Source organism: Plectropomus leopardus, chromosome 18 (assembly GCF_008729295.1).
Source record: "Plectropomus leopardus isolate mb chromosome 18, YSFRI_Pleo_2.0, whole genome shotgun sequence".
NCBI lineage: Eukaryota > Metazoa > Chordata > Actinopteri > Perciformes > Serranidae > Plectropomus > Plectropomus leopardus.
Window position 1 is genome coordinate 12,511,642 of NC_056480.1, and position 15,573 is coordinate 12,527,214.

Consider the following 15,573-nt stretch of genomic DNA (forward strand, 5'->3'; position numbering starts at 1 on the left):
GGCGACAAACAGCGGTTACTTGAGGGTTAATCCAGGTAGAGGGAGCGGCAGGGTCATAGCTGTCAGCAGGTTCAGGTCCTGATTGTCTGATAGCTGGCGCGCGCAGCGGTCGGAGCGCTCCGATCTGAGGAGAACGGCGGGGCTTTCCGCTTTATAACACGCGCCCACAACACAACCAGGGAGACTCTCGCTCTAGGGGGGGAGGGACGAGATAAGGGGGGAGAGGAGGAAAAAAAGCAGGAAAAGACGAATAAAACGAGAGGAGATTGGTCCAAGACGCAGCGAGGATGAAGAAAGCGAAGTTTCCCCCCCCCCCCCTTTCTCTTTTTTTCTTTTTCATAAACAGACGCGTGAGGGAAAAGCGTTTCACCTTGGCTGCTGGTTAGTGCGCTTGATGTAGATGAATGAGCTGACATTCAGAACTCCGCTGCCAATAACTCCAGGCAGCCCCAAACAAGAGAGCCTCAAACCTGAACAAATACAGCACAACAGCTGTTGTTCGTGATATAATTCCAGTGTATTAATACTCATCATCAATGTCAGGACCTACTGCATTATTGCTAATACTAATGCAACTAATATCCCCAACATCTACGGAACAAACCTCAGCTGTAAAAATCTCCATCTTATCAAATCATGCAATGCATTGAAGGCTACTCCTAAAAACCTATTTTTTCCTTAAATAAATGAAATAATCTGTCTGTGCAGGAAGAATATTTCAAGCGCTTTCTAAGAGGCACTGAATTTTCCAGGGCTGAGTGTCAGTACATGGAAACTAGAAAGAATAAGATGTTGAACTCCAATACAGAAAAATGACACTTGATTTTTAGGATAGAAAAAAAACAACTTAAAATTGCTTTGCTCTGGAAACATGTTTTACATAATTAAGCTACAATCCATAGGATTTTCATTATATCACACTTGTTTTTTAAAAGTTATTCATGGCAAGTATTTATTTATGTATTTACACTCATTGGTTACTTTTCAGTAATGTAGTTTGCAATTCAGTGGCAGAGTCCGCCATTTGTGCACTGTGTCAAATTGCAACTGATAAACATGTCTTTCCGAACAGAACTCCGGGGCTTGTAATTTTAAGATGTTCTTATGACCAGTAATCACTTGCCTTACTAAATAATCCAAAACTGAAATCTTCAGGATTATCTGTTGAAGATTTTTTAAATTGTTGTAACAGAATAAAACTCAATGGAAACATAAGACTTGATGGACACTGGGCTTGAGTAGTAAAAAAAAAAAGAAATGTTATGGTTCCCGGTTTTTGTGGTCTGAGTAGTATTGACCAATCATGTTTAAGCAGCAAAAAAAAAGAAAAAAAAAAAAAGTCTGTGAGGAGAGGCGGAATGAATTGACCAAAATGCAATCTTTGAATCCATCGGCTATCATCCGACAACAATTTAGCTTCATATCAGCTTTTTAAAAATGTATCTTCATGCATATGCAGATATCTATTTATGTAAATTAGCCAAAATTACCGGTGCGCTGAAGGGGAAGTCTTAACCCCGGATATCTACTTGCTACCCTGGATCTCCTGAAATATTGGCCATTGCCCTCAGACGATTAACATCATCAGACCAATAGCCGATGGGTTTCAAGATTGTTGCAGGCAATCCTAGGGCTTTTGCCCCCTTGACCCCTGAGAGTTTGGGGCCCATGGTCAGTTGTCAGCTTTGGTAATCAAGCCTCGGATGAGAAAGGAGAATGTAATACATTTATATTTTTTTATTTTATGTGATGACAACTGAGTCAACTTCACTGAAAAAGAGCATCAGATGCGGCGAAGCTCTGAAAATGATACGTGGACCTGTGAGTCAAGACAGCTTTGTTAAGAGTAACATTTCACATCTAAATAGATAAGAGCCAAACAAAATTGCTTGTGTGTATATATGTGAGTGTGAGCCAGTGTGTGTGTGTGTGTGTGTGTGTGTGTGTGTGTGTCTGCTCTGTATGCCAGCAGAGGCAGGACAAGGTGACTAAAGCCTTCTCAGATGCTGAGTGTGTGTTTCTGGGTTGGGGATAGATAGATAGGATCCTTTTTGTCGAGGAACAGAAGGGGCGGGGAGGTGAGCAGAAAAGAAAAGACAGGAGGGGCTGTACTTTAATAAATCCCCAGCAGTCTCATTGCTACAACATTGCAGTGGTCAAGCATTGTCGCCATAACTCAGCCAGCAGGGCTGATGGGATCCTGCTCTGAATGGCCCAGATAGCCTTCACGGGCCCAGCATGGCATGCGGTGGTAGAGCAAGGGGCGATAAATCACCAGAGGCTGGCTGACTTCCATTGTGGCGGTAATAAAGCACAATCTGGTCTATGGTAAACTAAAAGGCCCATAATTCAGGATTAACATTCTCCCCTTGTTGATCAAGGATTTCTTATCCACATTTTGCCCAAAAGTTAACCCTTTTTTTGAGATTCGAATAAGGCTTGTTTGAAGAATGTGAGCCTCTGTGATGCAGGTTTGACTTAAATGCCAGAGTGATTAGGTGATTAGGATTGGGAAGAATTCTGTTTCTCATAATAATTCTCAAATAGTGAAGCTTGGTTCAGTGACCTCATATGTCAAACAGTGACAATCCAGTACCCCACGCTCGGGGACGACATGTCAAGTTGCGCTTGTTACGTGCATTGTGTTTTTTCAAATTAAACGTGCAAAGACTTGTTAAAAAAAAAATGTTTAAAAAGAAAGTACTAAAAAATATGCATTCCACAATGCACAGAAATAAGCTATTTTTGTGAGTGTGTGCAAAAATGAACTTGTTTTCAAAGAAAACGCATCATGTACATTTCACTCATTAAATTTTTGCAGTCCTTTAAAAATAAACCTAGAACACAGGTAAAAAATTATTTTTACATATACTTACTACTTAGATTTAGGTAACAAAAGCATATAGTTAGCTTAAAAACTAAATAATGATTTGGCTTAAAATAAGTAAATATATTACTAATGTATACGTATATACGTTACCACATATGTAACACTGTAATACATTACATGTCATGTGACTTACATCATGTGACATATGTTCGTAGTGTTGTATGCTCCACACACTAGACCACTGTGTTGTTATCAAAATAACTCGACTGACTTGTGGTTTCACACAGAACACTTAGAGCAGACCCCCGGGGGAAGGTCATACATTTTTTGACCTCCTACCCTATAATGATTTTCTTATGTTTTTTAAGCTATGGCAGTTGCTGAAAGCTTTAAATAATGCCACTTCCCAGTTTGTCCCACACTGCTAAAGGGTGCCTCTGTGTGTTAGTATCTTATGCTGAGGGCCACTGGTCAAGCATCGGTATTTGACAAGTAGAGAGTGAGACTGGGTTGTTAATTCTGTATCTCGTAATGCATCAGTTTAAGGTGTTGTGTGTCCTTTATATTTAGAGAGTCTGAAGTGTTTGAACTGCTAAAGGATTCATCGAATTGTCCAGTGCCAATGTTCTCATCTGGTGACAGAATTGCAATATTAGGTCTTAAACCTTAGCCTTGACCCCAACCAAATACGTAACCTTAAATTTCTCTTACCTCAACCATACTGTGGTTGTTGTGTAGTTACTACAGAAAAAAAGAAACACTTAAACCCTTAATGGGATTTTAAAGAGTTGGTCATTAGTAATGGCAAAGGGATCACACCTGACATTTTATATACCATACCACCATTTTTATTTGTTTGTTGTTTATTTTATGTGTTTTCCTACTTATCAGTTACTCCCTTCCATTCGCTTGATGTAGAATATGCATTGGCTTGAAACATACTTGAATTAGACAAAATGTATCACATGACATTACATTAATTGGAAGATGCTTCTGTCCAGTGATTTACAATAAAAGCAGGACACCTCCATGGGAAAGAGAGCTACATGTCATCCAAAACTGCATCTTTTCAACAAACAGCATCTTTCTTGAACAGTATGTTCAGCACCACAGTGAAGTGCTTTTGTAGAAAACGGGACCTGCATGTTCAGACTGTGTCTTAATGCAGTTGGCGATGCAGAGTGGTTAGAAAGGCTTCACTTTGCCATGTAATTATGATGCAACATTGATGATACAGTCAGGCATATTCAAGATTTAAATTGATTTTCAGATGGATTAGTGATATAAATGAAAGAACCAAGACTGCCTGCAAGGTTGGATGATACACTTAACATTTTTTAAGTAAATATATTATGTTTTGTTAGCAGATAGCATTACTTAAAGTATAGTATTTGGACTTTATAAGTGAGGCAGGCAAATTTATATAGGACACTTTTCTTTCACTTCTTTCTGAAATTTTATAAACACAATGAGACATGCCATTTCTATTCACTACATGCATTCAGCTTGGCATCATGTTTATGTTATCAGATTTCTTTCTTTCTTTTTTCTAAACACAGATTTACTGCATCTCTGTGATGGTGACGCTAAAGTCATGCAACCATGATGTAGTTCAGTTAAAGCTTAGCGTTAGGTTTTTACTTTTGGTGGTTGCATTTATGCTTTGAAAATGATAAAAATGGTGTTCCCTGGTGAAAATAATCTTTCTGAACAAAACATGTGAGTATCATAAACTTTAGTTTGCCACAAAACTTGCTGCAACTGCAACTATTGTTTTTTTTTTTTGTTAAGGGAATCAAGGTGAAGTTAACTTTTGGCCAAGCCTACAAATAAATGTCATCCCCGCAGAACTCTGTTGATTCTTTATCTCACCAGCCAGGGTAAACAGTCGCTGGTGAGCACAATACCAGACCTACAAATCAAAGATGTGGGTGGGATTCAGTCATCAGGAAACAGGCTAGTATGTCATGTTACCCTTACTATCTTAGGCTATATTGTTGATGGAGTAATTAACATTTGTAACTCAAGAGTCATTTTTATATAAATAATTTTAAAAAAGCTTAATCTGAGTAATTGTAAAATTGGGAGCAGAGACCTTCTGCTTAGAAGTGGTGAATTTACAACCCACAGCAACTTAATATGATACAGTCTCTGGCTTTTGTTTGATATCTTATGTTGGAAAAACGTTGTCTCACATTTACAATCCACTGTTAGTGCAGTTAACTTGTTTAGTGCATTACATGAATGCTGCTGACACACTGAACATCCGGCTGAGTCCCGTTATAACTATAAAACTTGGTATGGAAAGCCAAACAAATTGTTGAATATTTGTATTAAACAGCCAAATCTAATTCAGCTGGCATAATTCTGAGTCAGGTAGAGCCCTAATTCTAAGGGTGCAACAGGCATGTTAAGGTTGGAGTTAGAGATTAGGTTAGGTAAACATCAACTTTTGGTTCATGTATTTCACACTACTTCCTACAGTTACACTTATCATAAATCGTGAGGTTTGGAATCACCCAATATGAATATAATTCCAAGGGTGAATTGGCGTGAATTTGCGTGTCCTATGATAGCGAAGGCCTGACCCACCCTACTCTGCCCTTTTCTGCCACTGTTTGGCTTACCCTGACACTCTTTAACCTAACCTTAACTAATTTCACTCCTCTTGCCTAAACCTAACCAATCCAACCAATAAAGGCAAAGAGCACTCACCAGTCACAGGGAGAGTAGGGCGGGTCATGCCTTTGCAATCCTAGGATCACGTATACACAAGCTGGGCAGGTTTGTCAATTGATATGTGTTTGACATCACTCCCTAAACCTTACTCAAACCCTCTGCCCGGAGCCATCCACCAAGGTGGGCACAGCGCATAATAAGGAGGGAAACAGTTTTCAATATGGGAACATATTTCAATACAGCACCAGTATAAACTGTGTTTTGGTTCATGCAGCATTTGTGAGGTTAACGGGAGGCCTGCAAACAACAGTATAATGGTGTAAATTCTCAAATTCGTGATAGAGGTTTTCTTAATGATTGTGAAAATCTAACAACAGTGGCTTCTGCAGACACTGAGTATACAGACACCTCTCATCTAAGGGCGGTTTGGCCTTGCCAGTGTCAAAATGTATGTAATAAAATGGTGAATAAAAATGCATAAGCTATTTAGTGCTTTGACTAATGCTTTGGAATGTGCTCCGAGTCAGTAACATAGACAGTCAGCAGGGAAATATGAGTCTCATTGCATTTCAAGGGCACTATAGAGCATCAGTGAAGCACAGAGAGTTAGAACTGAGCCACTGAGTTGTGTCAGTGTCACAGAATGAGAACCATTCACAAGAATGATGTGAACACAGCCGGGCCCTGCCAGCCACTACAGAAAGGGGAGAAAAGAGAACATTTCTTACTTCTCAATCAAACACCTGCTCTCCTTCCTCCTTTCGGGCACCAGATCGTCCCTCATTGATAGAGTATAATCAGGAGGTCAAGTTGCTAATTTTCCAAGCACACCTTTTGGTGCCCATTCAGTGCTGGGGGAGAAAATTACAGGGTAGCCTTCTCCTAATAGCTTACCATTGGGCTGTAAAGAGGAGGGGCAAGAGATAAAGACAAGAGAGAGGAAGAGGATGATTGCCCAGCTGAGTGATGCTGGCATGTGGTGGCATGAATATGTTCGGCTGGCCCAGCTCCATCGCCGATTGTGAGGGCAGATGTTGCTGCGGGCCCTCAGGCGTGGCCGTGACGCAGCGGCAGCAGGTTTGCCGTGGCCGCTGCCCAACCAGCTGCCATCTGAAGTGTCACTCCACGCAAGGGATAGGAGTCAAACTGGGCTTGACCAGAAGGGCCGAGGGCGCGCTTCACGCCATGTGTGGCGACAAAAGGCCCGGCGGTCTGCAGTCACGGTTGAGGCTGCCAGTGCTTTTCAGGAGGATGTGGAGGGTGGGCGGGCTGAGGGGGAGCTGACAGAGACAAATGGCTGAGTGGAGCGTCGGTCACAGGATGCAGCTGCTGCACATCAATTGCTTCCTCATCACAATTAGAATGACTGCCGGCTTCACCGCCGAGGAGCGGGGACGGAAACTCAAGCTACCATTTGGCTTATTGAAGGGTGTGAATAGCCTACAAGTCTTCAAGTGAAAGACAGAATTTGCTGAAAACTTTCAGAACTTAACTTGGCCAGAGCAGAGTGCTTTCTGTCTTTATGCTGCTATAAACCATAAGGGAGTCTCCAATGAAAGAATTCTTGAGCAAAGGGACAGGAAGATAGCGTGAAAGGATGAATCAGGTTTATTACAACTTCGGTTTTATGTTTTGTAGCTTTGACTAATGTCCCTATTGGTCGAGATAACATTGTACCCAAGTTTACTGCTGAAATTTGGGAAGGTGGTGACATTGCTACCCAGTATCCCTTGAAAGTAAATACATATTGTGTGATTCTGCACTTCACGATTTACAGGTGCTGGCTGCGTGTTTACATCCAACTTTTGTGGGAGACCAGCATTACCTAACCTTTATCATACTGTATGTAATACTGTAGATGGATTATGGAAATGTTGGCTCTAAAAGTTAAATGTTTCTGATTGAATGAAATTCTTGTTTTTGCAGAATTGTCCAATCTCAATGGGCCTCACTCACAATTATGTGAATATGTATGATTCATGACATTCATTAGTTCTTAACACCTTTCCGATGTTGGTGAATCAAAATTGTTGACAGGCACATTCTAGGCGTTTACCATCAGCATGCTGCCACACAACCATTTTTCTAAACAAGGAAATATGTTTGCCTAGATGTGCACCATGGAGAAAGTGGTGATGTTGTTTCTTTGCACATACTAGTGAAAGTGTTACCAGTTGGTCTCCAAATATGCGCTCTCTCCTGAGGGCACAGACTGCAATATCTTCCAGCATGGCTTGATATGCCATCCTAACAGATGCTGGGAGGTAAATCAGAATCTTTTATATACCCTGCATTCCTGTTGATCAGCTACCAATTAAAAGTGGCAACATATGTGCAATTTCAGGGCACCAGGAATTGGTGGAAGAGGGCAGTCATCATAGGCCGAGTGGAAAAAAAGTTAAATAAAAACAACAAAAACCTAAACTGTTATTGTGCAGTACAGTATAGACATTCTTATATACATTTACATACACACCAAGTTAGGACGGGGACACACACTTTCTATCCTTGTATAATTTAATTCTGACAGTAACTGATGAAGTTGAAAGGATGTCATAATTTGTCATGCCTCATCCTGTCAAGTTGTCTTTTTTTGTTCTCCTTGTGTTTCATTGTTTTGTACTTCATGTTTTATTTTGAAACTCACATCTTGTCTTATTTCAGGTCCTGCACTTCCTGCTCCTGTGCAATTACCTGCCCAGCCCTAATGTGTTGCACCTGTGTCCAATTGTCTGCACTCCCCTTTAGTATATAGTCTCTGTGCGAGTTGGTCTTGATTTTCCGTCAGCATCCTAGCCATCCTTGTGGGAGTTTTGTGAGCCTTTTTTGAGAGTATGACCTGTTTTCTGTTTTTGCTCTCTGCCCTTTGCCAGACGATTTTGTACCTCTGCCTAGGATTTGTTTAGATCTTCTGTGTACTGACCTGTTTTCTGGCTATTAAAGGACTGATAGTTGATACTTTTATATAAGTTGCATTACACTTGCATAACATTTCATTATGGCCCAAAGTTGCACATATTTAAGGGCGGGGCCACTTGAGTGACAGGCTGTCTGCAAATCATTGCAAGAGTCTCTGAGTCACACCCAGCGTTTGCTCCTCCACAGCTTCACCCTCTCAGCCAAATAAAGTCACTTCTGGCTACAAAAAAACAAGGTGGCGACGGCTGAAATGCCGAACTGGAGGATTCAAAATGGAAGTCCACAAATTAATGGATGACATCAAGGTAGCTATGTCTATTTTTTATATAGTGTATGGTTGAACAGGGAAATCGGTCAGTAACCCGTGATGACTGTTGACAACAGATAGTTTGGAAATAATTTTTACGGTTAAAACTTCAAATTCCATTCTAAGACTGTGGGGTTTGACTAAAACCCACTGGCTCTCCTGACTGTGTTTCTCCATACGATAATATTAGGCGACCATGACGGCCCAAAGAGCTAGAATTCTTTGTGTAAATCTAGCATCAAAGACTCAAACAAGTGACACAAAGGCTTTTCTCCTGCTGTAAACTGTGTCTCCATAGATGAAATTCTTCTTTCAGGCATGGATTTTGGAAAAAGGAAAAAAAAAAAAGAGTGAAATAAAAACATTAGTCTGCACTGGGCAAAAGCACATATTTTACTCCTCTTGTTCCTTTGCTATCTTTTGCTCTAAACTATCAAAGTGCAGCTCGCTGGTAAACATTAGTGTGCTGTGTGCAGTTCACTGAAAATTAATTTTAAATTTCTGAAATTATCAAAAAGTCCCTTTTCACCAACATATGGGGCAGTGAAAGTGGCTGTTTTTCTCACAGGCTATGGCTGAAGAAAAGACGGAAAACACAGAGACATTTAATGAGAGGTGAGGAGGTTCTTCCGTGGCTTTCCTCTCTCACTCACCACAGTATCTGCAGTCTTTTCTGAAAGCCTTTTTTAAAGACAGACCACCACTTTCCTTGATTGAGGCAGTGCTTTATTTTATCAGGAGGAGATTATCAGTTAAAAGAGACATCTTTTATCTTTAGGCTCCGGGGAACAGAACTTCGAAACAAAGAATGCTGTAGAGATGATCTTTAGTGTTTGACCTAGTATCCTTAATCAAATTTTCCGCCAGATCTTGATGTCTCTGAGGTCGCAGCAAAGTCACCGGTTTGAAGTGGGTTTTACAACATGACTTAATTGATTAGGGCAGCCTTTTCTTGGCAGAGGGAATTTAATTGGAAGACAGAGACATGATTACGTGAAGTGCTGATTAAATGAGAGGACCAAAACCATGTAGCCTGTCTCTGTTTTACTTCCCAACATCCGATCATAATCAGGGGCTCTGGTGATAAAGGCAATTACATTACTTCAACAAGCAGAGGACAACAATTTAACCAATGGAGGACTAGAATAATTAGACCTAATTGTCTATCTACATGACTGCATTAGTACAGAATCCGTGCCTTCAGGGAGCATTCTGTAGCCAAAAATACACGGTGGTAAAAACCGCAAACATGCAGTATAAGGGAAATATCTCAAGTACTGAGTGTTTGACCTGACTGCTTCTCCATTTTTTTGTGATTTTTTTTTTTTGCCACATATGTTTATCCATAGTTTTCATACATTCTATCAGTCCAGCAATTAGAAAAAAATAACAATATTATCTCAATGTTCTTTACTTAGGCTTTACAATATTGCATGTAGGAAGGCATTATAGTATGACCAAATCAAAAATCACGCCAGCCTCCAACTGAGCAGTCTGCACAACTTAAGCTGTCTTTCACTGACATCTGGTGGTAATGTTATGGCACAGTTAGGATTAAATGTGCTTTGTATGAGTGTGCATTTATCGTAAATGAATACAGTACATTTTAATTTTTCTCCATGCCAAAATGTTGGTAGAGCAGTGTTGATTTTTATTCTACTGTTGTAGCTGTTATTCACAAACAGGAGTTAAGGCAAAACTGTTGAAGTTGAAGCTAAAATCTGCTGCTGTGTATTAGTAGCATCATTAACACCCTGTTCCTCCCTTTGCAGTGTTTACAGTTTTCCTGCTGAAATACTATCAGTTTCATATTTTCTCTGTGGTGATTTGATGACATGACATAACTTAATATGCAACATATAAGCACAAAGTTGAAATAGTGAAGTTCTTAAAACTAGATATGGACACATTTACCCTCCTCAAAAATAGGGCCAGCAGATCAGAATATAAAAGGTATAAAAGTTTTAAAGACCCAATTGTGTGAGCTGATGTCGTGTTGTATTTGCTATATAAAATTTGCACAAAATACAGTAGATAGCAAATGGTTTGTGGCAGCCCAGTTGCAAGAAGAACATGTTGGCATGATTCATACGTATCATATCAACATTTTCAATGTTAGGTAGTAAAGTGTGTCATAAAGATGTGAGGGAAAAAATAGTTACAATGTGATAAAAACAGGTCATGACATAGCATGCTATGAGATTTTTATGAAAAAGTCAGTATAGTATTTCATAGCACTGCAATGAAAAAAATAATTAATAGCATAGCAGGAAGTCATAGTATGCTGTGACAGAAAAATGTGATTGAAGAAATATTTTAGAATGTTTTGTCAAGTTAATCTGTTTTTAGCTACGTAAGTTTCATTTAAATCAGCAATCTCTTTTTCAAGGGAGACCTGGCTACGACTGCAGCCTCAGAAAAGTTAGAGACAAAAAAAACATTAAAAAAAAAACACAGAAGATATACAGTGACATGTAGAAATATTAAAACAAAACTTATAAACAACAACATCATCATCATCATCATCATCATCATCATCAGGTCCATCTGCTCCTGACTTGTCTGTACTGCCCTGAGGATTTGGTTTTTACTTTGATAACAACGTTCATTGAGAACATTTTCAGCTCCCATGTTAAACAGTATTATTTGATGATTTTATTTGTTTTAATTTAGTTTTGCCAGTTTTCTTTCATGTTTTAATAATGGTTGATGTCAAACAGAAATTGAATGTATATATATTAAGAAGAATATTTTAAAGAGAAAAATACAAATATGACAAGGAGTAATGGGGCATAGGGCGGAGGGGAATTAGTGGTATATTTCAAATATTAAATCTACAGTTTAATCCTTTGAAGTATAAGGCAAACAGTGCCTATGAACTTTTTACGCCATAGGAGTAAACACTTCTAACTTAGCAAAGTCATCCTCACTGCATCTACAGGTGACAAAGGCGTAGAGGGCGGAGAAGGAGGTGAAGAGAGGGAACAACAGAGTGAGGAGGCAGGGAGTGAGACAGGAAGAGACAACTGGAGACAGAAACTCACAGATGGTACTCTACCATATTTCAATCTGGGAACTGAGAACCTTGGAATTCAACTGGTATAGGTAGTGACAATAACATTTCTGGCATCATGGCACACCTGCTCCAGTGTAATATCACCTAACTGATGGAATTAAGAAAACCATTTAAGCTCACAGGTAATTCTTCTGGGACCTCGTGGTAATCTTGCCTCTCGGCCATATATCAGCATGAAAGGACTGTACTTTGTGGATGTACGACTCTTTGAACGCAGGGAGAACAAAGTTGCAATCGAAGAGGAGATGCCAATTTTTTTGATGGGCAGTGACTCGCTTTTTAAGGGCCCTAAAACAGAATAGTGGCAAACACCTAATGGTCATATACGTAGCAGATAAGACAGATACAGTAGCCTATCACACAAGTACAATAAACACTAATTACCTCTTTACGCTGTTATTTGTTTCCTCATCCAGAATGTTTGTCTGTGGGTGATATGCAGCTGCCGTCACATCCCGTTTTATAGAGAGCAGGTCACAAATAGAGCTGTTAATCTGAAATAAATTAATAAATGGATTTTATTATTGAACAGCCAGCTCACAGTCCTAAATGATGAAGTGCAACATAATGGTGAACTAGCCTTTTCAGTAAGGCCGTGCAGTTCAGAATGAATACATATCACAACACTCATCACAAGTGATTGCACAGAATATGTAACTGGACAGAAGAAAACAAGGACTAAATAGTTTACTGCAGTCTTTTTGGAAAACAAAATTCTGAGTTTGTCAGAGAATAAATGTGTATATTTGTTCGTAGACTCAGCTCATTAACTCTCTTCCTTGAGCAGAGAGAAATCTGACCGGGAAACCGTGTCTATAAATGATAGACAAAAGGTTTGTAGCCACTTCCCCGGCAGTTTTAGCTTTTAGTGGGAATGCTTCAACTCATTTTGAAAAATAATCTGTGACTGCCAAAATGTAAATATGGCCACGCTGGAAGTGGTCCTTTCCAAGTGGTGTATTTTGTGATGTATGTTATTTCTGAGAGCAAAACATGAAGGTCTCTTAAGCTTGTATTAACCACAGAACTTATTTAAGGCTTCTAACCAAAAGACCATTAAAAAAAGTCATTGACTTTGAGACGAGGGAAGTGGAGGTGCTGAAATGCTAACTGATTACTAACTGAGTACTTTTTACACCTGCCAAAAAGTGACTGCAGCACCTGTCTTGTTACTGAAAGGCCATTTTTGCCCAAAATTACTTGATTTCACTAATAGTGATTATATTTGACAGATTATAACCCACCCAGTCCCTTTTACCTGTCTAAATACCTTTAATAGACCATTTCAAACCATAAAATGCACTTAATTGCTGGGTTAAACTTTTTTTTCTGACTTCAAGTGCAGAATTTATTTAAATTTCTTGTGAGAGGGTTTTCAGTTTACCTTCATGGTACTGATTTTCTCTAAATTGAGAGAAAATCAAGCTCCTGTGACCTTCAAATGTTTGTAATGTTCTGCTGTGCATTTTTTTTTTTTTTTTTTTTTTTACAGTTGCCTCATTTTTATTGTTTGTTTTTTCTCTCTTTTTTTTCAAAATAAAATTCTGCAAAGACAGAATGGCAAACTTTAAAAGAAGCTTGTTGACAGATACCTGACTAATACCACTAATATATGCCATTGCACTTATACACACATATAGGCCTACACATACCACAACATAAACTATTGACCCTGTTATATGCTTTTTACCCTCAGGAAAACAGGAACGGGAAAACTAGAGACGGATGTGAATGGATTCTGGAGTTGCAAAACGCTTTAAATCATATTAATCATGATAAAAACCTGATATTGTACTGTTACCCCCTTCTCATGTTTAATCAATTGTAGATGCATTACCCGCTCGCATCAGCAGAGGGACGAGGCTGATGTGTTCAAATGCTGCCTTCACAGCGTCGGAAATATTCATGTCCAGCTCCTGCCTTCATGAAGACCCAAAAAAGAAGCCCATAAATACAACTGAGAAACATGGAGTATGACTCGACTGGCAGTTTCTGCTGTATGACTACCGATGGCGCGGAAGAATTGAAAATGTGTTCAATGCCAGTGACCACAATAAAAATTAAACTTGCATGCCTTGCTCTTGACTTTTTGCTTGACTTCTGGCCCTTTAAAAGATATTCAAACAGGTAAAAGGGGCCGGGTGGGCTATAGGTGATCACTATGAATGAAATCATTCTCATGTCACGTCATTCTGACGCAAAAAAAGTCTTCCGGTGACAAGATAGGAGCTGCAATTACTTTTTGACTGGTTGAAAGAGTGCATTTTATGCGTTGTATTGTTGCACTAGCAATTTATGTGCATGTGTTAAGTAATTAGTTAATAATTAGTTTAACTATATCAATCTGGCAACACTGAGTTTGACCGTTTGATGCGATTCCGGCCCGAGTTTGAGGCAAAGAGAGGCTCTTGATCAGCTGTGTAACCTACTTTTTTTTTAATCTGTGGGGGTGGCAGTTGCATATGATGGTACCAATCACAGCCGCAAGTATTTTCTGTCAGATTTCTTTAACACAGACTGCACTTGCACAAATCAAATGTTTAAATATCCAGCCTGAATATCCAGACCTCTTTTTTAAATCAGCTCGACTGCAGCTACAACATCAGCGTTTCTCTACACACATCTGTTTAACCACCTCAGTAGGTCTAATTTGTTTAGTTGAAGCTAAAAGAGAAATGGCTTTAAAAATTGAATGTACTGCATGTAGGAGGAGTTACTCATGGCATAATGATGAGTGTCGCTGCCTCCTAACTTAATGAGACCGGCTGGCGTTTATACAGGTAATGTAGCTAGTTAGTTACAATGCGAGGTAGCTTTACTTGGCTAATTCCATGGGACTACTACTTTATACTTCTGCTTCATTAAATTTCAGTGGGAAATATTGTGCTTTCTACTACAATAGGTTTATTTGACATTAATTTAGTCACTGTTCATGGAGATTTAACTCAGCGGAGTTATTAAATTTCTGAAAGGGGATGCAGTCAGATAACCTAAAGATAACTAACAAGTAGCAAAAACATGGACGACGCGCCCCTGCTTACCCCATGGAAGTCGACTTACCCCCGATATGCTTAAGTGAGATTTAAATATCCCGGATACGAGTACTGCCATCCCGCGAGTGTGATGTCATTGGGAGCCCTGCATCCATGATCTGCGCAGTAATGATAACCGCGGTGGGGAGAGTTCCCGCCCAAACACCCGTCAGACCAATCGTGAGCAGCTCCATTGAATGTGAGCAAACGGATTGGCTGATACAGCTGTCAATCATGGCGAAAACGCCCCCTTTTGTATGATTTCATTAAAACCGAACGTATCATGAAAACAAACACTTGAACAAACATCACGGTACTACCACCAGTAACAGAAACCATATTTGGGAAAAAAATATTTGGCGTATACTTTTAGTTTTTAGTTCAGCCTAAGACCATTCACTGACATGGAGGGGCGGGTCTTAGGACCTGTACTGCAGTCAGACACCAGGGGGAGATCGAGATCTAATAGCTTCACTTTGGGGGAGCTGTCATGTCGTCTATCTTTATATATAGTCTATACAGTCTGTGGTAAAGACACAGATATTATATACAGTCTAAAAGACTGATAAAGCGAAAGATCTGCCAAAAACTACAAGCTGTTGTGATTGGTTGATTCGCATTTGATGACATGCAGAGCTCCCGCCCCCCTCGGGTGGTTGGCGGGCAATACGAAAATAAGGAAGTACAAGGCGTGTGCATGCACGCGCGTCAGCGAGCTCGCTACCGTCAG

The 15,573-nt window shown here is 39.7% G+C and overlaps 1 long non-coding RNA gene across 1 annotated transcript; it reads left to right on the plus strand.

The window, feature by feature from the left end:
• Positions 1-8,306: 8,306 nt before the first annotated feature.
• On the plus strand, positions 8,307-13,857 carry LOC121958002. Its single transcript, XR_006106804.1, has 3 exons — positions 8,307-8,341; positions 8,615-8,733; positions 13,640-13,857. It is a non-coding gene; the product is annotated as an uncharacterized LOC121958002 (long non-coding RNA).
• Positions 13,858-15,573: the final 1,716 nt, after the last annotated feature.